This window comes from Equus asinus, chromosome 22, assembly GCF_041296235.1.
Source record: "Equus asinus isolate D_3611 breed Donkey chromosome 22, EquAss-T2T_v2, whole genome shotgun sequence".
Lineage (NCBI taxonomy): Eukaryota > Metazoa > Chordata > Mammalia > Perissodactyla > Equidae > Equus > Equus asinus.
The window spans coordinates 30,599,947-30,622,748 of record NC_091811.1 but is presented as its reverse complement, the minus strand read 5'-3'; the positions used below and the strand labels follow the sequence as shown (position 1 = coordinate 30,622,748).

The 22,802-nt window shown below is 39.7% G+C and overlaps 1 long non-coding RNA gene across 1 annotated transcript in view; it reads right to left on the bottom strand.

Moving 5' to 3' along the window:
- Nucleotides 1-1,189: 1,189 nt before the first annotated feature.
- The window catches only part of LOC106825543 (uncharacterized), a 31,509-nt gene continuing 9,896 nt past the window's right edge, over nucleotides 1,190-22,802 (bottom strand). The window contains exons 2-4 of the long non-coding RNA XR_011497019.1: nucleotides 10,018-14,857; nucleotides 6,360-6,517; nucleotides 1,190-2,170 (exon numbers count right to left, since the gene is read on the bottom strand). This is a non-coding gene — a long non-coding RNA (uncharacterized lncRNA). The remainder of the gene's footprint in view (nucleotides 2,171-6,359; nucleotides 6,518-10,017; nucleotides 14,858-22,802) is intronic.

Sequence of the window (22,802 nt, the reverse complement as noted above, 5' to 3'; positions counted from 1 at the left end):
TTGCCAGTTTCTCTCAGTACAAACCAGTCAGCCACCAACATATTTGAGAGAAAGAAGGTAACTTTGAAACCCAGGCAATTAAGCGGCAGTCTTCCAAGGAGGGCACATTTGCCCTGGAGGTGTGCAAAGGTTTTAGACTGGGTACAAGGTCACAGACAGTTTTAAAGGAATCAGTTTTCATATCCTCTACTTTTATAGGCACTCTTTCTATACCTGGTCTGACTGATAACACCCTCTCCTCTTTCACAGTCACTTTTCTCACAAGTTGCAAAAGAAAGGTCTACCTCTGACCCATCTCAAATTTTAAAATGGTCCAGGACCAAACAAAGAGACAATTCAATAATTCCTTTAACCAAGGCCCCACAAACAGTTTCACATACATACTCCTCGAAGGATCTAATTAAGAGATGCATTTCCTGTATATTTTTAATTTTTTAATAATTATCAAGTGTTTTAATATATCTATACCATTTTGAGCAGCTGCAGACTATTAATATAGTGATAATTCAATGCCAAAGAAATATTTTAACATAATAACTTATTATCACAGAAAAATATATGTAATTTTTAACTTCAATTTATTTTTTTTGTTGTTATTGCAGTTTACCAGGGTGAATGTATCAGTCAGGGTTCTAAAGAGAAACAGGACCAATAGGAGATATAAAGAAATTATTTTAAGGAAGTGGCTCACGTGATCATGGGGGCTGGCAAATTGAAAGGTGTAGGGCAGTCTGGCAGGCTGGCAACTCAGGCAGGAATTAATGTTGCAGTTTTGAGGCAGAATTTGCTCTTCAGGAAACCTCAATTATTGCTCTAAGAGCCTTCAGCTTAATGGATGAATCATGGCCCACATTACCGAGGGTAATCTCGTTTACTTACAGCCAACTGATTATCACTGTTAACCACGTCTGTAAAAAACCTTCACGGCAACACCTAGACTAGTGTTTGATTGAATAACTGGGTACTATAGCCCAGCCATGTTGACATAGAAAGCTAACCATCACAACGAACAACAACAGAAGTGCAAAAATATGCTACATTAGGATTAAATTCCGTAAGAGAAGTGGAATGAAAATACAATTTCAAGGCATAAAAGGAATAATGCAACATTTTTTAATAGCATGAATATCAAATCTTTTAAAAGAATATTTTAAAACACGTTACATCTTTGCAAAATTTTTAACTTATGATGAAAAATCAGATGCCAACATAAAAGGATGCAAAGGACATAGTATTGATTATCAATATTCCTTTAGGGTTCATGCAAGCAAAAGGTTGGAAGACAAGCTCTAGGGCAATGGAGTGTAGGGAAACTTAGGAACTCAGTCAGCCTGTACTGTACAGACGTATTAGCTGTGTGACTTTAGGACAATTACTTAAATGGAGGTCCTTGGTTTGGAGGTGGTTGTTTTAACGTGTTATAATAATAGCGCCTACTTTATCCGGTTTGGGAGATTAACTGAGATAATATTTGCAAAGCACTTAGCATTGCTAAGAGTAACTCCTCAACAAATGCTCTTATTATTATTCAGCAGGTAACATTTGCAGAATGTAATCCACCAAGACCTATAATGCAAGAGCTCACAATACCTGGCTTGTCCCACCAGACGCACCTTTCTCTGGTTCTCCTTCCAGGTCAAACCCCAGTGTTCCATGGGTAGACACTAAAGGACTGGTCCTTAATCCCAGCCTCAGCTCACAATGTATGGGTGCTCTATTGGAATCCTCAGATTTCTTCAGCATACATTGAACATTAGTTCTCTCTCCTGTACTGGATACATAGTGCAACCAGGCCTCTTCCTAATGGTTGCTCTTGTTCCTTAAAAGATCTCTACTCACCATGACCTTAAAGCTCCTTTGCTGAGCTATTCAATTATGAGAGAGCTTGCACACTTTGAAAACAATTTTTTTCCAGCTCAAATGATTTTGTTTGTCTAAAGGAGCTGTTAATGCTTTCAGGTGGTGTGCAGTAAATGATCGCTCCATTTCGACTGTCATCCTTGCAGACTGAGCATGTTTACTTTGATGATTCCTTTCCAGATTTTTCCTGACCTTTATCAAGTGTGCTGTTCTTCTCCAAACTCTTGATTGTCAGCCAAATTGTAGTTCTGTGAACTCCCTGGGGCTGCCGCTCCCTCACAGGTCAAATTTTCCCTCTCAAGCCTTCTACCTATAAAAATGAGAAACTATTGAACTATCCAACAATTTTCTGGAATTTTGTCTATTCATCCTAATAGACACTTTTATTCATACTAAATTATTTCTCCAAATTTAAGACTTGCATTATTGTCAAGTTGAGCCCAGGAAATAGGCCTCTTCAAAGAGAGAACACACAAAATATCACTTTTACTCCTTCAGCATAATAAATTTTGATTTGATCAAAGATTTCTGTCAATTTGATCTTCATAAGGCATGGATTTTCTGAATCAACCTTGTTCATTTCCCTATTTAAATTTTAAAATTAAATCTTTTTTTAAAAAATTGCTTAAGTAATAATGCACTTTGGAGAAACTTCAGAGAAATGGAACAAAGGGGGTAAAAAATCACATTTCCATCACCCAAAGACAACCATTGTTAACATTTTTGGATCTTTGAGCGAAAAACAAATCACCTCCTCCACTACATACACACACACACACACACACTTTAAAAATAAAGGAGGAGAGAAAAAAGCAGATCCCAATGTGACTTTCTGACTTTAAATCTTTTGCAAACATTTGCACTTATTACCCCACAACCTTCATTTCCTTAGGCCACCAAAGAGAACAAGAGGCTTTCTGAGCAGGCTGAGCTGGTCTTAACCTGACCTCCTGCTAATAAAATGCCCAATCTCGTCTCTCACTTTTGCTAACCAGACAGGCCTCCTACCGTGTCTGTCCTTTAGATGGCAGCACGATCTCTAACACTTTACTGCCTTTTTTCTCGAGTTATACAATTCTCACAATCAAAAAGAACTTTAAAGTTGAACTATCTGAAGGAGTGCTGAGGAGTGGGAGAGAAGTTGAGAGCGGACGGAAGTCGTTGAAGGTGAAGATGTGGAAAATGAAGAAACCAGAAGTTGTCTGTGGGATCAAATGTTTCCAGCTACCACATCTATGCCAAAGATAGCACAAGTGGATTATTGTCATCACATCCCACTCACTTGCAAGATTCTGACTGACAAAATTTGTTTGTTCCTTCACTCATTCATTCAATACATACTTATAGACTTCTTACTGTATGCCAGATACAGTAGGGTAATAGACAGTACTAGACAGGAGTACTGAGTACTAGTACTACCAGGGTAGTAGCTAGCACTAAACAAAAGTATTGTCCAGCAGTAGGGTGGTAGACACGATAGACACTGGGATACAGAGATGGATAAAACAGATCATTCTCATTTACTTATTCTACCCTCATTGATCTTATATTCTAGTGGAGATAAACAATTAAAAAGTAAACAAGGAAAAAAAATTTTTCTATGTGTGGTGATGGATAGACTTATTGTGGTGATCATTTTGCAACATAAACAAATATCAAATCCTTATGTCATACGCCTGAAACTAATACAATGTTATATGTCAATTACACCTCAATAAAAAAAAGTAAACAAATAAGTATACAATATAAATTTAAGGAGTGATAAGGTCTATGAGGAAAAATGAAACATGGTAAAGGTTAGAAAGGGTAAAGAGAGTGGCCATTTTAGACAAGAGTGTCGAGGAAGGTTTCTCTCTGGAGGTGCTATCGGAGCAGAGACCTGACGAAGCAAGCAAGAGAGTGAGTTCCTGAAATATCTGAGGGAAAGGAAGGCAAACGCCGTTGTGTTCACACATCCTTGACTTGTCTGAGGAAAAAGAAGAAGCCAGTGTGGCTGGAACAGGGTGAGCAAAGAAGGAGCAGCCAAAGAGATGAGGCCTCATAGGGCCTTGCAGGCCAGGGAAAAGGTGCTGGGTTTTATCGTAAAGTTTATGGAAAGCCTTTTGAAGGTTTTGAACAGAGAAGTAACGGGGTCTAATTTCAGTTTTAAAGGGATGACTCTGGCTCCTGCATAGAGCATATCCTGGGTTTGGGGTTGGGGGAGGCAGTAGTGGAAGGAAAGAGGCCAGTCAGGAGGCTTGTTGCAAAAGCCAGTGGCAGGATGGTGGCCTGTAGTGGAGGAGGGGACGGAGAGCCAGAAGACTGAGGGACGATTTGTTTCCTGGGAGAGCTAAGAAGGGTACGGCAGGGAGGGGCCAATAGTTCTGTTCCGGGCAGTTGAGTGTAAGTCTCTATTAGTGGTTCTATTACAGATATCAGGTAGGCAAATGGATACACAAATTAAAGCTCAATGGAGAGGTCAGAAGCGGAGGAAACACGGGAATCCTGTATATGTAGGTAATATTTATAACCAACTAGCTGAATAAGATCACTCAGGGAGCAAAAGTGGATAAAGACCCAGGGACAGAGCCCTGGGGCACTCCAACATTTGAAGGGACCAGCAAACTAGGAAGATAACCCCAGCAATCAGGTGTTCCAGAAGTTGGTATCTCAGTAAGGAGGAAGTGATCAACTTTGTCAAAAGCTCCTGAGATTTCAAGTAAATGAGTACCAAGAACTGATCACTGGTTTTAGCAAGATGAATATCACTGAAAAAGAGAATACCAGGCAAAGGACATTGAGTAGAGAAATCCTGTTGAGGAGTTCTTCTAAAAAGAGGAACAGCGCAATGAGGGAGAAAGTGGAGAGAGATGAGGGTTCTAGGAAAAGCTTTTAAAGATGGGAGATATTTCAGCACACTTATGTGCTGGTAGAGATGATGCAGGAGAGAGAGGGAAATAATTCAGGAGAAAGGGGAAGGATATTTGCAGGAGCAGAACCAAGTGAGGAGGAAAGCCACTGCCCAAGTGGAGGGAAGGGCCTCAGAGAGAAGCTGGGACAGCGGCTCCAGAAAGGGAAGCACAGTTGACAGACCAGAATCTGGACCCTACACAGATGCAGTGGCCGGAAGATGAGGGAGTTCTCTTCAAATTGCTTCCATCTTCTCAATGAAATAAGTAGCAAGATTATCGGCCAAGAGTGAGGTGGGGTAGGGAGTGTTGAAGGTTTAAGGAGCAAGGAGAAAGTCTGAAATTTCCTCTTTGGAATGGGGAAGGTGAATTCATCAGGGAGAATACAACAAGACTTCTGGAAAGTTCAATAGGCTTAGTTGAGGTTTGAGGTCACAGAGTGAAAATGGTACCTGTCAGCACATGTTTAGCTTTTTGACTAGTCACATGAAAACGGATCAGGAGGGCCCCCTCGTTCTCCACAGGCCTCTCTTATCACTCCTCTGGTTTCCTCACTTCCTTAACTCTCTCCCCTCCCCACTAACATAAGGGTCAAAATCTAGTGTTTAAAGGAACTTTCTCTGCCACCTTCTCTTATAGCTAGGCACTTGCCCTCTCGATAATTTCATTCACTCTCTGACTTCAGCTATCTTCTCCCAAATCTAGATCGCAATCTCTACCTTCTGTCCAAACTGAAATGTCCGTCTCCTGGACATCTCCATCTGAATCTTCCACTGACTCACAATGCTCAGCAATCACTACAGTGAGGGACTGGGCACAACCACCATGCAGCTCCACAAAGCCTGCTCTTCATAAAATGCTCTATTTCATTTCATTTCCTCCACCCAACCTCCAAGACAAGAGGCCTTAGAACTATCTTCAATGCCTTTTTCAGTTTTCTTTATTCCCCTATGTCTAAGCAGTTGCCAAGAATTTCTATCAATTCCACTCCCATATTGCCTTTCAAATCTAATTTTAGAATCACTACCCTCATTTATGCTGCTGTTTCTCCTTAAATCTACTAATTTCTACAGTAACTATTATCTTCTTTAAGAAGGGTTTGCTAGTAGTTGCTCGCTGCTCAAAAACTTTAAGGTATCCCTAATAAAGCTTAAAATCCTTAGCCCAGAATTCATATTCTTCCTCAATTTATCACAGTAGACTTTTCCAGCTCTTACCTCCCCTTACTCCCATCCATGGTTCCACAGAATTCCAAACTCTGAGCAGTGCTTCCTCCTACTTTTCCCCCATGGCAACACTCTGGCGCTTACCAATATCCCTGGGGGCATCTACAGTCCCCAGCCCCCTTTGCAGTAAGAACAGAGCCAAGTGATCGGTTCTGCTCATGAAATCTATCACTTCTAGACTGAAGCAGTTGAGAGCCAAGTGCCTCCTCTTCCTCTTTCCTCGCCTGCCAGTCATCTTGGAGGGCTCAGGTTCCAAATGGCACAGCTACAAGACAGAGGAAGATTGCCTGACCCATATCAGACTTTTTGTGAGTGAGAAATAAACATATTTTGTTATGCCACTAGGATTTGGGATTTGCCTAATGGAGCAGCCAGTATTACTTACTCCAACGGTCTATCCCTGTGCCTTTGTTTATACAGATGCCTTTGCTAAAATCCTTTTGCTTTCTTCCTGTCCATGATTTCTGGCTATTCAAATCTTCTCATCCTTAAAGGTTGCACTTCCCAAACTCTGGCGTGTAGATTGGCTGGTCCATGAAGAAACTGTACCAAAGTCAAGGAGCCGGGGGAAGAAAAATGACAACGTAGTGAGATTCCATAAAAGCAAATGATTGAACTTAAAAGTACTCTCCTTGGGCTGAGATAACTCTTTTCATCTTCAAGTGCCTTCTTTTATAAAATAATGGTGGTATTAAGCGGGAGAAGGAGGTCCCTAGCCCCCCTACCCCCCATCATTTGGCAAAATAAAGTTTGGCAGCTGAGTTTTGTTTCCAATGTTGTTTTCTAGAAGTTATCACTTTATAGTATTCCCAAGTCTGGCAAGCACTACTGTAAAGCATAAGTCAACTTGGCCAGGAGGCCTTCCATTATCCCCCCAGACCCAAAAGGACTCTGATGTCATTTATTTTGCTTTGAGGCTTCACCCTTTCAGTGTATCTCTCTCCTCCTGGAGAGGAAATCCCTTCCGTGATCAACAAAGTGATCCTTCATTATTATCGATATCAAGCAGCTCAGAAAAATGTATTCTGATACAAATGAGAAAACTGAGATCTAGAGAAATGAAATTACTTGGAATTTAGAATTTCTAACATTTACTGAGTGCCAGCCATTCTTCTAAGCATTTCACATATATTTACTGATTTCATCCTCAGAGCAAACCTATCTGGGTATGTTACCATCACCACACCCACTTTGGAGAAAGATTCTGTGGCCTGCCCAAGGTCACACAGGTAGGAAGTGGTCACTTTGAGGTTAGAATCCCAGTAGCCTGGCTCCAGAGCCCATGCAGGTAACCTCTACTCTCCAGGAGAAATGGGGATGTGACTGTTTAAAATGCAAGCCAGGTCTCCAAGTTCTCTGCTGGCACTCTTTTCTTCCATAGAAGACCACAGCTGCGAAATCATTTTTTCTACAATCTATTTTTTAAAGTATTTATAATTTCAAGTAACTTTATCAGAGGATTCAACCTCTTTTGTAATGTTCGATCAGCACTTCAGCATAATTATTTCAGATTTCCCAGTCTACATTTTAATTTTCTCCATACATCTGTTTAGCTGTAGGGTTTTCCTGTTTCAATGGAAAAGGTATTTCTTTTCCACCTATTCCCCGAGAAAAAAAGTAAATTAAATTAAGTTATCGAACATTGTTCGGACAACTGTGACAGAAACTCAATAAGGTAGGAAATAAGCCAATAACATCAAGCTTCCTTCATTAAGATTTTCAATGCCTATTTGGTCAGGCTTAAATAAAACTGGATTCATCTGACAGCCCTGGATTTTAAACGCAGTGGGTCTCCCCTACAGGTTGAATCCTCTGGATGGTAGGTGTGCCATTTCACATTTTAAAAGTCCAAAGAAAATTTTGGATTTCAAAGACAAGGAAAACACCAGTGCTACAAAAAATCAAGAAAAGAGTGACTGTCCTATCAAAGAGGCCCAAGTTATTTTATCTTAAGGGGGTTTCATATTTTATTCACCTGAGGAAGTCCCTTTTAGAAATCATAGGAAAATTTTATCATTGGACAGCCCTAACATGACATCATTTCCCTAAATATGGATCATAGTGGCCAATATGTATCAAAAACATTTTATTAGAAGAAAAAATCAGCAAATGTTTAGAGAAAGTCTAAATTACCTGAATTTACACACTTCCTCAATGTCAGTGTGGTAAATATCCCTATTCCCCTGTATCAGTGATGGTCCCAAGATGAAGACTCATTTTACACCAGAGAGTGCTCCCAACTCTCTGCCTGCAGACTCCTGCCCAAAAGCCTACTTGCCGCCTCCTCCATGTTTTTCTTCCAAGGACCCATTTTGCAGCACCAATGACTCGCCCTGGGGCTAGCACAGGAGATACCTTGGAACTTTCCTATTCTCCATTCAGGAGTACAACCTGACAGCTGAGCCCATAATTTTTAACAACAAAGAGGATCCCTCTTGTAGACCTTTCAGCTTTGATCACATATCAGCTGCCCCTGAATGCCAGACTCACATGGAATTGGGGACCCAGTGTCTTCTCCCATAATACACATCACCTCTCCATTGAAAGACTCCCCCTGCCCCCAGCTACAGAAGATCCAAAAGCATTCGTATTTTGTAGAGAGGGTGACAGATGTCACTATAACCCAAGTAGGCTTCTCGCCTCTCAGTGAGGTTGTTGAACGTCTCTTCTTTAAGAAATATGTTCTTACACTTACTAGGGAGCTGGAGCAGGCTGTCACATACTTTTACAGAAAGATAAAATATTATATTGCCATATTAAGGTGATATTCTACCAACGGATATATGTGTCACTAATTTGTTTTTTAAAGATTTTATTGTTTATTGTTCCTTTTTCTCTCCAAAGCCCCCTGGTACATAGTTGTGTATTTTTAGTTATGGGTCCTTCTAGTTGTGGCATGCAGGATGCCACCTCAGCACGGCCTGATGAGCGGTGCCGTGTCCGTGCCCAGGATCTGAACTGGCGAAACCCTGGGCCGCCAAACCCTGGGCCGCCAAAGCGGAGCACCGCGAACTTAACCACTCGGACACGGGGCCAGGCCCATGTGTCACTAATTTTTAAGAGGGCTTTTTATTTTGTTCAAAGTCACCATCTACACTGATGTTAACCTAATACGTAAATAAAGCAACAACTTCTAGAAATATGTGGGGAAATTCCCAGAAATACACACATCCAGTATTCTACACAAACACATGGTAAATACAACTATATTTACTAAAAACAGATGATATGCCATTTTTCAGTCATCAAGAAGCATTTACAAAATTCAACTATATACTAAGGGAAAAAGAAAACCTCATAAAGTAAAAAGTTCAAAAAAAACTCCAGACCACAGTTATTGATCATAATGAAACAATAGTAGAAGTTAATAACTAAAGTATAAACCAAAGACTTGTCAATTTAAAAGCATTCGCCCAAATAACTTCCAGGTGATGATATTTTTAATTATAATATCAGAAGAGGTTTTTGGTATGCATTTTTTAGGCCAAAGCCTACATTTCAAATGTAAACTTTTCAATGCCAACATTATTCACTATTTACAAAGAAATGTCACCATGGCTAGCCACAGACCTTCCCATGGTTTAATTATTTCCGTTAAAATTAGTTTGGTTCCCATAGAAATCTCCAACAGCTGACCCTTAAGAGGAGCCTGCAGGGGATATATATATATATGTTATTGCAGACTTTAGGATACATCCAGGATGAGCCTAAAATATGAACTCAGACCCTGTGGTAAGTCCTATTACAAATTCATGACCTCTTTAAAGTGTGTGTTTAAAAGAAGAATCCCCAACTTGAGTGACTTTCTGCTAACTCAAACCATTTCTCCCAAATGGTATTACGATCAAGAAAATTGCCTCTAACTCACTCTAAGATAATTTCCCTACAGCATGCTCTTCTAAGCGCAAAGAAACTCATTTAGGCTGTTAATTAAATCTGTCCCCCAAAGATGAGGCAAAGAACATGCAGTGCAATTCTAAATATACCCTCCACGTCCTTCTCAACACCTAAAATATTTTAACATTTCTAAAAGACATACTTACATAGAATCAGCGAAAAATACAGAAGTATTCCTTATTCTCATTCTGAACAGGCCTCCAGAATCAAAAATAAGAGGAACACAACAAACTAAAAAAGAATGGAAGAAAACTATATGATTTAAGGGTCAAATAAAATTATTCTGTGGGCACTTAAAAACTCAGGCATTTTCAACAGGCTGAGAGATTATTTTCTATAAAGGAAAACATATGTTATCCATACAAATCTTTTCACTAAACCCCAAAGTCCCATCGATTCGCTGGCTATAAAAATTCTACATATGGAAAGAAGGTTTAAAACCACTGAACTTGAAATTCAACGTATGCACATAGACATATGCACATAATTTCCTGGGTGTATAACTTTAAGCAGCATGTAAAATGCCTTTGTGGGTCTTACTTTTTTCAACGTTAAGTGATACTGAGTTTCAGAGCAACAGTTTTATGCCTGGGTTTATACTTTAACAGGATTTCTTATTTTCTCTGGCCACACACAGTTGGAGGAAATTTAATTTGGCCCTAAGAATCTAAGCATGAGACACTAGTGCTTTTATGTACCTCTCAAATAAACTGTACCACCACAAATTTAATCATCTGTCGATCCTTCTACATCAAGGGACTGGGCCCCTTAATAGCCTAAGTGGCAGAGGGGAAAGACGCAGAGAACTCGAAATCAAGTACCTTCACCACGCAGCAAGTGGCTCTGTGATTTAAGGCTCCTAATGATGCTAAATGATACCTCGTCTGTATTAAACGAGAAGAAAGATTTCTTCCCTGCTACCCTACAGGTTTGTTGTAAGAGAAGACATGAGAAAATGAAGGGTCAACACTCCAGAAGCGCAGGCTCTCTGCTAGGCACCAGGGAAGTAATGACGAATAAGACATGGGTCCTACCTTGTAGACTTGTAAGAGCTTCCTACATCGCAAAGCACGATGTACACGAAGAGCATCATCATGGACCACTTGCCCCCAAACAAGCGTAACTCCCCTCCCCCAACAACGGTCAAGGAATCTGATTCACAGTTTGGATCACTCTGCTCCTCGGTCTGAAAGGCTTTTCTCCAGAATTCTCCAGGACTCACTGCCTCATCTTCCCAGCCACTCACCAGCCCCCACCCTTCTCCCAGGTCTCGACTTGGACCACACCTTCTCAACGAAGCTGCCCCGACACTCAATTATTTTGTCAATTTTTAAATTTAATAATTTGATATGAATTCTTTATATAAGTTTAATACCTTAATTAACTATTTTGTTAATTATTTTTGTAACCGTAGAATTAGGGGTTTTGGCTGTGTTTTGCAATGCAATCCTATTGTTTTAATTTGTGCCTATTTAAAATGTTATTATTTTTATTTATTTAACTTTTTATTGGGGCGGTTTTCAAACATGCACAAAAGTAGAGCAAAGAGGTTAATGAACCCCCACATACTTGTCACTGTGCTTCAACACTTAACACATCGCCTCCTTGTTTCAGCTATAACCCCTTCCTGAGGCCCCGGCCCAATTCTAGACTATTGTAAAGTAAATCTGAGACATTTTTCACCATAATAGCTCTGTATACTTTACCATAATACATCTGCATATATCTCTAAATGATAAAGGCTTTCTGTTATTAAAAAAATCACAATTACATCATCACACCCAAACCTCACACTCTGTTTAAAATCACAGAACCCCCGCCACATCCTCCCTCTGTACTTCATTTTCTCTATTGCCTTGTTGCTGACTGCCTTACTATACATTGTACTTATTTATTCACGTCTGTCTCACCCACTAGAACATAACCTCCCTGAGTGCAAGTATTTTGTCTGTTTTGTTCCCTGCTGTATCCCCAGTATTTATAAAGGTGCCAAACCCATTCAAGGCCCTCAATAATTTGTTTCTGAATAAATGAACCCATCGAAGTCAAAAGAACAGCTTGGATGCATATTATGAACTTAGGGCAAGACTCTATCCTGACTGGAAATGTCCGCTAAGCTTTTGACAGGAGCAAGATTGCAGACTATGCAAATTTGCTCTTTCCAAGGAAAGCTGAGATACTGTATTCCTATGTAATTGCTCAACAGTGTATTCACCCCGATGTTACCCCCAAAATATCGTGCATCTGTGAGCTGCCAGGCTGCCTTCTCTATGAGGAAACCAGTAGGGCAGCAGCTAAGAGCAAATCCTTAGGAATCAATTCAAGCTGGATTAATATCTCAGTTCTACTGGTTACAGGACGTTCAGTAAATTAAGTAACCTGAGAGCCAATGTTTTCATTTCTAAAATAAGGTAAAAGAGTGAAATGAGAGCATCTGTGTAAAGCATTTAGCACAATTTCTGGCATTTTGCAGCAGTCAAAGCAGCATAATGATCAAGAATGGAGTCAGACTACCCGGGCCAGAATCCCAGCAATGCCATTGACTCCAGGATCTTAGGCAAATTTTTAAGCTTTCTTTACTTCTATTTCCTCATCTATAAAATGGAGAAAATAGGGAGCTGGCCTGGTGGCGTAGTGGTTGATTTCGCGTGCTCCACTTCAGCAGCCTGGGGTTCACAGGTTGGGATCCGGGGCACGGACATACGCACCACTTACTAAGCCACCCTGTAGTGGCATCCCACATATAAAATAGAGGGATGTTAGCTCAGGAACAGTCGTCCTCAAGCAAAAAAAGAAGAAGATTGGCAACAGATGTTAGCTCAGGGCCAATCTTCCTCATCAAAAAATAATAATAATAAAATAAAATGGGGAAAATATTAGTACCTACCTCATAGAGTTACGACGATTAAAAGCATTACTCCCTATCAGGTGCTTAGAACCTCATCTAACACATTATAAATTCTCAATAGGTGTTAATTATTCATTAATTTTAACTATGCATGTCATTCCTCACTTTTCCCAACATATTTCCAAGCCAACTTTCCATATTCCACAACCCCAGACATTACTCACTTAACAGGATATTAAAATTAACATTGCCACTGAGATCCCAAGAAATAACAATTGTAAAACTTCAAAAAGAGATGCCAGGTGATCATACCCAAAATTTACAAATGAAAACTCTCAGAATTGGTTTCCCATGAGGAAGAGAGCCAGCTTTAAACATCTATCAGGCCTGGAGAGAGTGAAGCCAACCACCCACAGAAAGCTCTTACCCTCTAACAAGGAACACATCTAGAGAGTGGCGGAGGATGGAGAGTAACTGAAGAACCTGACCTTGCTTCCCTTTAGAGACCGCTAGTTCCTTCCCACCTGCTCCAGACCAAGCTATGGTGGAGAAAGGAGCCCATAGGAGACCCTGGCTAAAGGATAGATGAGAAAGAGTCTTATCTTTGAATGAAGACTGAAATTTAATGAATACATTGAACTGAACACTTGTAAATACAGAATTGGGACTGCGTGTATGCAGCCTCAAGTAGGAAAGTCAATTTACTCAGGGCAAGCAGAAAAGTCACAGCCCTCAAGGGTTCTCATCCTGAGGCAAGGGGATTTTACCCCACTGAATAAATTATACAGGGTCAGTAGGAGACAAAAATAAATCTGTGTTTAGTTGACATCTTATGTATTTGCTTACTGAACATACAAGCTATCTTTAAGACGCACTTGCCTCCTGTGTCCCACCATCCCTGCATGTGGTTTAGGAATGCCCCGGTAACCCTCACCCTAACTGCGTGCTCTCAACCTCCATCTCCATCTAACCACAGCAGATCTTAGACTCATTTTATGTCATGTCCACCATAAAGCTTTAGCCACCCAAAGCTCCCCTCTATTCCAGCAGCGGGCATATGCACATGCCTCATTGTCTGCACATATGCATCCCTCTGTTTGCAATGTCCTTTCCCCTCTTCTGCACCTGGTGAACACCTACAAGACATCATCAACAAGGGCATCACCCTAGTGGACCCTTTCCCAATCTTCTTCAGATAAATTTACCTCTGCCTCCCAGTGGCATGTTGTATGTGTCCCCATTACATTTTTTTTAAAGATTTTTATTTTTTCCTTTTTCTCCCCAAAGCCCCCTGGCACATAGTTGTATGTTCTTCGTTGTGGGTCCTTCTAGTTGTGGTATGTGGGACGCCACCCCAGCGTGGTTCGACGAGCAGTGTCATGTCCGCGCCCAGGATTCGAACTGACGAAACACTGGGCCGCCTGCAGCGGAGCGCGTGAACCCAACCACTCGGCCACGGGGCCAGACCCCCCCCATTACATATTTTTTATACTGCATTGGGTGGTGTGACCACCTCACTGGGCTGAAGGATCCATAAGGTCAGGGTCTTCCTCATCTAGGTAGGCTCATTAACTAGTGCTGAAAAGGCTCAATCTGTGTTGACTGAATTCAAATAAGGCATTTTGTCTTATTCATAATGTTTAAGTAGTTCTTTTCATCATCTTTCCAGTCATTTTTCATCTTTAATATTTCATACCCGATATGAATCAAATATTTCCAAGTACAACATAATTACATTTGATTTCTGGATGAAACACAAAATCTTCTAAAAATGAAGATCTTCTAGAAGAGTCAGATAGCAGTGAAGAGTTCCATTTCAGAAGACTTTGTCATCCGTTTCTTTTCTCATGGCTGGGGAAGAGCTCCACCAACAAGGACCTCATGCCAGCAAGAGTCTGATGCGACGGTCCTTTCCATTTGGAAGGCAGCACATGCTTCCCCTTCCTCTCAGACTTTTGTCCAGAAGCAACAAAGCAGATAGCCTTTAGATACAGAAAATTTTCTCTGGTTTGTGTTGGGGATCCCTGCACAGACTTCTCTTTCATGTGCCTTCACAGCATTTTCTTGTCTGGCCTTAAAAACCCCTGGAGATACTTCATAAGACTCAACAGACAAAGGCAAGGTCAGCACATTCCAACCTGATTGAAGAAAGAGAACAGATGATGTGCACATTTTTCCAAGGCCACATGTACCTTTTTTCTGCTTAAAGGGTTACCAACTAGGGGAAGTTGAGCCTTTACTAAAAGTGAACAGTTTCCATAAGTCCTGCTAATAGTCAACTGATTAACTCCTAATTTGAAAGGAAGTCAAGACACTGCAACCTACATGATATTTACACTTGTTTTGTCATTGCGGGAAAAAATAATAAATCACTAAAGATAGTTGTATTGAAAAAACAAATATCATTTCCTTTCTGATGTTTCTATATCCTGAGCATGACTTATAACATTTCACACTTGCAGTCCAGTTCTATCAATTCCATATGAGGAAAATTCTCTCCAGTGCTCATAGTTAAGCAACTGAATTCACTCTTTTTCCCAAGTGTACCTTTTTTCGGTTTTTTGTTTTTTTAAGATTTTATTTTTTTCCTTTTTCTCCCCAAAGCCCCCTAGTAGATAGTTGTGTATTTTTAGTTGTGGGTCCTTCTAGTTGTGGCGTGTGGGACGCCACCTCAGTATGGCCTGATGAGGGGTGCCATGTCCGCGCCCAGGATCCAAACCAGCAAAACCCTGCCACCAAAGCGGAGCTCACGAACTTAACCACTCGGCCACAGGGCCGGCCCCCTATGCCTACAGTTTTATTATGCAAGTGGTATCTGGCTGTGCACTGATTGCACTAGAGACAGAAACTTGGGGTTGGGAAGGGCATAGAAGGTCAAAAGGTAGAGGAAGAGGGACTGGACAGTGACAGACACTGTTGGTTGTTTACTACATGGTAAGTACTCAATGTTTTCTGAATCTATGTTCTCCATGTAGATTCAATGATACAGTAGTGAATGATCTTAATTTTCACAGAACACTAAAGCCCAGGAGTGTTATTATTATCAGATACACCAGAACACTGCATAAATGACTAAAAACAAAAGATGAAAGATAACTCCATTACTAGGACATCATTTGCTGGCCCACATATCACCCCCAAGGCCCTTGCCAAAGCTTTGGACACTGGCAGTCATTTACAAGTCCCTGATTATGTACTCGAAATTACTAGAAGTTGTAGCATTACTGATGGTATGGCCCCTTCTGCTAGTTATCAAAAGAAAGCAGCACTACAGCCTCCTGGTTCAAACCAGTATTCAGAGATCTTTATTTCTTCTCCACATTTCCCAAAACTCAACAGGGTTGCAGGAAGAAGGGAGAAAGTAGACTTCTGCACTGACACAGTTACCTGGTTTTCTACTCCAACGAGCAGAGCAGAGAGACAGTCTCCGCAAAGTACCCTCTTGCTGGTAAGAGAGGTAAGTATGAGGTAAGTATGTTCTATACTAAGGCTGACAGTGATACATCGCTATTTAAGGCATGCCTATGACTCTCACTCAAAGCCCTCAATCATTTTCTCTTTAGAGAGGTTCACCTAAAATGCCCCAACTACAGCTCCCATAAAAGCTCTCACAGCCAGAAGAACAAAATTAAAATGACCCTAGGACTTGAATTTCCTTTCTTTCTCTAAAGGCACCAAGTCCATCACTGCAGTTATTAATTCAGTACAATGGGAGTGGGCATCAGCTTTGTTTCACCTCTACAGTAAATCCTAGGCATAGTGATTTCTATCACAAATTCCATGAGGCAGCTAACTTTTTAAAGGCTTTTTCTGAACCTTGCAAATGTAACTGCCACTTATTTTGCTCCTAGCCACTTTCTCCCTTACTCTTAATAACCTCTCATCATACCCAGGTAATTATGGGCACCTCAGAGTGTGTTACAAACTCCCTACAGGCCCAAGTAAGACATAAATGCCCCCCACATCTCCAGGGCAAAGCCCCACTCTCCCTTCACTTAGGGAACCCCCTTCCAGAACAGATGCTTTCCATTATGGCTGGAAAGGCAAGGACAAGTAATGCATTAAAAGATGTTTTCAATGCCACATCAGTGGCATATCTTTGAGTTATAATAAAAGATCATCTGGAAATCAATCTGTATGATTGGGAGTTGTATTTACTGTAAGGTCTTTTGGGAGACCTAGCACATTTCATGCCGTGATTGTGAATAGAAGTCCAATCCATTAACTTTAGACTAATGCCAGTTGGGAAGCCAAGTGAGAAAACACAGAGGCAGGGACTTTTGAAATAGTTTCCAGCAAGAAGCTCTATTTACTGTTACTTCCCCTCCCAATAGCGAAATAAGGAGAAAGGAAAAGAAGAGAAGAGAAGAAGAGAAGGGAGGAGAGGAGAGGGTGAAAGGAAAGCACCGGGGGCGGGGGGGGAGGGAAGAGAGGAGAAATAAACACAAAGAACAGAGTGATAGGGAGTAGAAAAAGAGAGAATCTCTACACTTTTAAAGGTGGGGGAAGAACTGTGTTGTTGTAGACATCTCTTGGATGCAGAAAGCTTGGTTAGCATTGGACTAATGCTCTGTATAGTAAGAAGACTCTTTATGGAAGTTGGTGGTAGAAATTGTCTCTGGAGCTACCCCATCTTGACATGGCTTGCTCAGCATGTGAATCTGTGATTTGGGAAATGAATTCTAATGATATGCTTTTGACTTTCTGAGTCAGCTGCCAGTGCCTCTGCTCAAGGTGAGGTGAGAACACCTAGTTGTCATGGCTGCACCCTGGGATCCCTTTTTGACAGGTGCATATTATTTACTGCTATAGTTAATGATCCTCTAAGCACTATCTCAGCACCCTATTTTCCACTTCTGGACATTTCTAATAAAAGCCTTTCTCATGTTCATCTTACAGGTTTGCAAAGGCCAACTGATATTTATTATATATATATCCTATTTCTAGGAATATCTTCCCACTTTATAATCTTAATACACAGTGGTCAGGGCTCCAAGGTGTCGTCAAAACAAAGATGGGGTCATTATATGGTTTGATGGAAAGGAAAGAGAAGCCTCCAGAAAGTGCCCTTCTTCACATCACAAAAAATCCCCTTTAAGAGGACCTTGGCATAAATGCCTTTATGTTACTAAAAGCAGAAACGTTTATATTTCTCCTTGAGGAATTGGACTGCTTTTATCCAACAGACACTCTGAATTGTGTATCTGATCAATTTTCCCCCTTTGCATTTTGATTTGATAAAAGGCACAAAACCTCAAGAGAATGCGAAGACAAGTCACAGACTGGGAGAAAATATTTGCCAAAGACACATCTAATAAAGAAATACTATCCAAAACACACAAAGAACTCTCAAGGCTCAACAATAAATAAATGAACAACCCAATTTAAAAGTGGGTAAAAGATCTAAACAGACAACTCACCAAAGAAGATATACAAATGGCAAACAAGCATATGAAAAAGATGTTCAACATCAAATGTCATCAGGAAATTGAAAATTAAAACAATGAGATACCACTACACAACCATTAGAAGGGCCAACGTCCAAAACACTGACAACATGAAATGCTGGTGAGGATGGAGAGCAACGGGAACTCTCACTCATTGCTGGCGGGAGTGCAAAATGGTCAAAACACTTTGAGAGACAGTTTATCAGTTTCTTACAAAATTAAACAAACTCTTACCATATGCTCCAGCAATTGTACTCCTTGGTATTTACCCAAAGGAGTTGAAAACTTATATCCACGCAAAAACCTACACACAGATGTTTACAGCAGCTTTATTTACAATTGCCAAAACTTGGAAGCAACCAAGATGTCCCCTAGTAGGTGACTGGATAAATAAACTGAGGTCCATCAAGACAACGGAATATTATTCAGCACTAAAGAGAAATACACTATCAAGCCGTGAAAAGACATGGAGGAAACTAAATGCATTTATTACTAAAGGAAAGAAGTCAATCTAGAAAGGCTACATACATACTGTGTGATTCCAACTATATGACACTCTGGGAAAGGCAAAACTAGGGAGATAGTAAAAAGATCAGAGGCTGCCAGGAGTTAGGGAGGAGGAGGGTAAATACAATTAAAATTAATTTACTTATTAAATTCATTTATTAAAACAAAATTTATTTTAGATTGGTTGACATCCATTCTCTTTATCATGAAAAGAAAACCAAATAACAAGTAAAATACATCAGGAATTCTAAATTACATAGCAAAGAAAGCCCTGCCCTGGCATTCTAAGCTTCCTAATAGCTATTGCCTTAGTACATCTTACTACACACCCTGTATAGTGATTACCTCTCCCAAATGTGAGACGGCAAGTTAATGTGATGGTCAGATCCTCCCACCTCAACTTTTTCTGGAGTAAGGATTTTACTTCCTCCTTGACTGGCTGTACTGTTCGTCCTCTGCCCCAGGCTGCTGAGGGAGTGTTCCTCCATGACCGTCCACTGTGCCCGGCACCCTGGAACAGTATATGCCACAGGGCTCTTGACACAAGCATGTCCACTGCCTATTTACTCAGACCTATATCACACTGGTTTTTCAATATATAATTGTGATGTAATTTCAAACCAAAAAAATTGCAAGAAATTCTCTTTTTTTTCTGCTTTTTCTCCCCAAATATCCCCAGTACATAGTTGTATATTTTCATTGTGGGTCCTGCTAGTTGTGGCATGTGGGACGCCTCCTCAGTATGGCCTAATGAATGGTGCCATGTCTGCACGCAGGATCCGAATCGACAAAACCCTGGGCTGCTGAAGCAGAGCACACAAACTTAACCACTCGGCCACGGGGCCGCCCCTATCAAGAAATCCTATATAACTTTCAATCAGATTCCACAATTACTATCATTTGCTTCTTTGTCTCTCATTCTCTCTGTGTGTATGTGTGTATTTCACGAATCACTTGAGAATAAGTTGAGATATCATGCCCCTTTGTGATATATTTCCTAATAACAAAAATTTTGCTATTTTTGTAAAATTATCAAAATCAGGATTCTAACATTGATTCAATACTAGCATATGGTATATTCCATAGATATTTGAGACAGAAACAGAGACTTGTCCAGAAGCCAGGATCACAAACTGCTGTTAGCTCTCATGACTCTTTAGGATTCTTTAATCTGGAACAGTTCTCTAGTCTTTCTTTGTCTTTCAAGACCTTCATATTTTTGAAGAATGCAGGCCAGTTATTATGTAGAATGTCCCTCAATTTGGGTTTGTCTAATGCTGCATTAATCATGATGTTTCTTCATGATTAGATTTGGGTTATGCATTTCTTACAGGAATACCACAGAAGTGATATTGGTCCTCCTCAGTGCATCATACCACAAGGGACATGATACTATTTGTCCCAATATTGGTGATGTTAACTTTGATCAAGGTGATGCTCCCCAGGTTTCTCCACCATAAGATTATTACTTTGCTCTTTGTAATTAATCAGTAATTTTTAAGAACATACTTTGAGACTATGTAAACAGGCAATGCCTCATCAAACTTTCATCATTAGTAACTTCTGATGATTTTTGCCTGAACCAACTATTAAAATGATGGTCGCCACCCTTCTTTATTTATTAGTTGGCAAACTATTATAATGAAAATCTTTTCCTTATTTCCCATTTATTTCTATCAGTATGACTTACAGAGCTTTATCTTATTTAATGGGTTGTATCTGTTATTATCGTTATTTATTTTGATGCTCAAATTGTCCCAGTTTTGACTAATGAGAGTCACTCAAGCTGGATTCTATACCTTTCTGACATGTTTCCATCATTCTTTGAGTACTTCCTCACTTTTTAGCACAAGATATTCCAGATAAGACTACCTATAAGAAATGGATAAATTCCTGGAAACATACAACCTACCAATATTGAATCATGAAGAAACAGAAAATCTGAACTGATTGATAGCACTAGGAAGGAAATTGAATCAGGAATCAAAAACCTCTCAACAAACAAAAGTCAAGGACCAGATGGTTTCACTGGTGAATTCTACCAAATATTTAAGGAAGAATTAATACCAAGCCTTCTCAAACTCTTCCAAAAAACAGAAGAGCAGAGAACACTTCCAAATTCCTTTTACAAGGTCAGCTTACCCTGATATCAAAACCAAACAAGGACACCACAAGAAAAGAAAACTACAGGCCAATATACCTGATGAACATAGATACAAAAATCCTCAGCAAAATAGTGGCAAACCAAATTCAACAACACAGTAAAAGGACCATACACCACGATCAAGTAGGATTTATTCCAGAGAGGCAAAGACGGTTCAACATCTGTAAATCAATCAACATGATACACAACATTAACAAACTAAATAAAGGATAAAAATCACATGATCATTCATCTCAATAGACACAGAAAAAGCATTTGGCAAATTCAACATCCATATGATAAAAACTCTCAACAAAGTGGGTATAGAGGGGACATACTTCAACATAATAAAGGCCCACATATGACAAGACCACAGCTAACATCATACTCAATGGTAAAAAGCTAAAAGCTTTTCTTCTAAGATCAGAAATAGGACAAAAATGTTCACTCTCACCATTTTTATTCAACACAGTATTGGAAGTCCAAGCCAGAGCAATTAGACAAGAAAAAGAAATAAAAGGCATCCAAAATCACCAAGAAAGAAGTAAAATTGTCAATATTTGCAGATGACATGAAATTGTAGATAGAAATCCCTAAAGACTCCACCAAAAAATTGTTAGAATTAATAAATGAATTCGCTCAAGTTGCAGGATACAAAATAAATATACAAAAAAAACTGTTGCATTTCCACACACTAATAAAGAAATATCAAAAAGAGAAATTAAGAAAACAATTCCATTTACAATTGCATCAAAAAGAATAAAATATCTAGGAATAAATGTAACTAAGGAGGTGAAAGTCCTATACACTGAAAACTATAAGACACTGATGAAAGAAACTGAAGAAGGCACAAATAAGTGGAAAGATATTCTGTCCTCGTGGATTGGAAGAATTAATACTGTTAAAATGTCCATACTACCCAAAGCAATCTACAGATTCAATGCAATCCCTATTAAAATTCCAATGGCCTTTTTCACAGAGTTAGAACAAACAATCCTGTGGAACCACAAAAGACCCCAAGTAGCCAAAGCAATCTTGAAAAAGAACAAAGCTGGAGGCATCATGCTCCCTGATTTCAAACTATATTACAAAGCTATAATAATCAACACAGTATGGTATTAGCATAAAAAACAGATACATAGATCAATGGAATGAAATGGAGAGCCCAGAAATAAACCCACATATATATGGTCAATTAATTTACAACAAAGGAGGTAAGAATATACGACAGGAAAAAAAGTCTCCTCAATAAGAGGTGTTGGGGAAAATGCATAGCCACAGGCAAAAGAATGAAACTGGACCCTATCTTACACCATACACAAAAATCAATGCAACATGGATTAAAGACTTGAACATAAGACCTGAAACCATAAAACTTCTAGAAGACAACAGAGGTAGTGAGCTCCTTGACTTCAGTCTTGGTGATAATTTTTTGGATTTGACACCAAAAGCAAGGGCAACAAAAGCAAAAATTAACAAGTGGGATTACATTAAACTAAAAAGCTTCTGCACAGCAAAAGAAACTTCTACAAAATGAAAAGGGAACCTACCAAATGCGAGAAAATATTTGCAAATCATTTATCTGAAAAGGGGTTAATATCCAAAATATATAAAGAACTCATATGACTCAACAGCAAAATAACAAACAAACCAATTGAAAATTGGGCAGAGGATCTGAATAGACATTTTCCCAAAGAAGAGATCCTGTTGGCCAACAGGTTCATGAAAAGGTGCTCAACATCACTAATAATCAGGGAAATTCAAACCAAAACCACAATGAGCTATCACCTCACAGCTGTTAGAACTATTATCAAAAAGACAACAAATAACAAGTATTGGTGAGGATGTGGAGAAAGGGAAACTCCTGTGCACTGTTGGCAGGAATGTAAATTGGTGCAACCACTAGGCACTAGAGAGCTTCCTCAAAAAATTAAAAACAGAGCTCCTATATAATCCAGCAATTCTACTTCTGGGTATTTATCCAAA